The sequence below is a fragment of the Manduca sexta genome, chromosome 23, assembly GCF_014839805.1.
Source record: "Manduca sexta isolate Smith_Timp_Sample1 chromosome 23, JHU_Msex_v1.0, whole genome shotgun sequence".
Taxonomy (NCBI): Eukaryota; Metazoa; Arthropoda; class Insecta; order Lepidoptera; family Sphingidae; genus Manduca; species Manduca sexta.
The window spans coordinates 1,305,495-1,307,781 of NC_051137.1; positions in this window are offsets into that span (position 1 = coordinate 1,305,495).

A 2,287-nucleotide genomic window follows, 5' to 3' on the forward strand; every position below is an offset into this window, starting at 1 on the left:
GGGTTATTATTGGATATATGAATGGGGAGGTCTTGGGTTCGATTGTTAGGTCTGAAATTAAAATTAGATAAAATACATGAATTTTCTAGGATTTTAATTTGTCTCCATTAGTATGGTCTCCGCTACTATAATTGGACGTTTAGAACATTTATCTATACTATTTTCGCGTCTGCTTAATCTATACTAATATATAAAACTAAAGAGTTTGAACTCACTAATCTCAGGAAGTACTAAACCGATTTTGATAATTTCTCACTAATAGAACCTATATTACTCCTTAGTGCTAAAGGCTATTTTTTATTTCGGGAAAATATTTATCCCAGAACAACTTCATCACGACGGTAGAGTCGCAAAAGCTAGTTTGGAGATTAAAGAATTAACTTATATTTGATTAACTAAGTCCTGAATATGATTCCCACTTAAAAATTGTTTATTGATTCGCTAAACACATATGATTTTTAAAAGCATTGGAATCCGACAACGCTCTTACGTTTCACGTCATAGAACTTTAATAAGCTGCGTGATGAGGGTGTACATCTATCTATCCCTTTGGGGATACAGCCGTGAGCTTATGTGTTTACTTATCTGATATTTTACCGTAAAGTAACAACTATTGGCAGAAAAATGAGAAACGGACTTTTCCTGAGTGAAAATTGTTGTAAGCTCTTTTTCTTAATTTCGGAAGATTAGAGAATCGTTTGGCTCCCGTGAAGTCGCTTATATCTTTTAACTATACAGGAAAGCACTTTTTCATATAATATTCCTAACATGGTAATAGACTATAGAACATTATAGATCAATTATACTTAACCTATGGCCCATCGAGCTTCCATGTGGCCCAACTCCAAAATAAAAACTAATTCCAACAGGCCGGCATAATTGTGTTGATCATCGAGGAGTAATCATCTACATTCTATCGAACCCCATCATCAGCTGCAGTGGGGCCATTTACTCGTGTCCATATAAATACCAAAAAAAAATGATTTTCAACATCGCTTCAGTTGTACTAACCCTGTAAGAATAAATAAGTGGATTGCAAATACTTCTTAATAAATTACATAAAACATAAGATTTAAATTACATATTTTAAAATCTGGTAGTTTAATAAATATAGGCGGCCTAAGGCGTTATAACCAAGACGTCTTTGTGGCTCCTATAAAAAAAGTGGGTACGTCTATTCTAGTTGTATGTACTAAAGTACCCCTGCCAATGGTTGTTAACAAGTCGCGCGCCCAATTAGCACAGAGTCGCGTGACGAGTGCTGGACGCACGCTTCCACGTCGAAGTAACCGTATCGCACTAGCCCATTCATACGTTTATACAAAAGTGGAAGAGGAGGCCGGTAGGCTGATAGTGAGCATCACAAATTAATTTGTATCAACTAATATATATTAAAATTAAACTACTTTTCGGATTTTATCGCGTTTTATATTTTATTTTTCTCCCGACGTTTCGAAGACTTTGCAGTCTTCATGGTCACGGGGGGGACTGAGGTGTTGTTCATCCGTAAAGTCAAAGTTACAATATCTACCTATATTTTACAATTATACAACTTTTAAATTTAAGCTGTTGGTGGTCCGATCTACGCAATAACTAGTACGGACTTAAAAATATTATGCAGTACTGCACTGCGCGCGTCGGACTAAGATATTTTTTTATTGCAATACAAACTCCTTAAATATTGGCGACCCGTTCAGAACTATGAATTACAAAATACAGCGCGGAACTCAACTGCGCTCATCATTATGAACTATGAGATGTTAAGTCTCAAATGTCTGAAATTACGCCGAATACAATGTTTTCTAAAGCCGAATACAATAGTTAACTCTGCTTATCGGCAGGACATAGACATTGCGGTGGTGTTTACTCAAACGGACTTTTGCGTACGAGTGACCTAATACTTGCCTGCGCTCGGTATGATTCTTAAAAATATATAGCCAATTTTATTACCCTCAAAAGTTGTTGTACTGACTTCTCAATAAAAGAATCATTTAAATCGGATCAGCCGTATCAAAATAAGTTCAGAGAACCCCAGAAATTTAACATTTGCGACTAATCTATAAGCTTAGAAAAAGCTTTTTCGAAATCACAGATATACACACTTTATATCTATAGATACTCTATTTTTATAATTAATTTATTATAACACAACTTGTTTTATTCCTGTAAATTGAATTACAACATAATCATACATTCTACAACTTTCCATACAAACATCCTAACACAACCTAAGTACACTCGCGCAAAAAGTGCGTGCAATAACTCTAGGTGTCCGCGGGATGAGCCC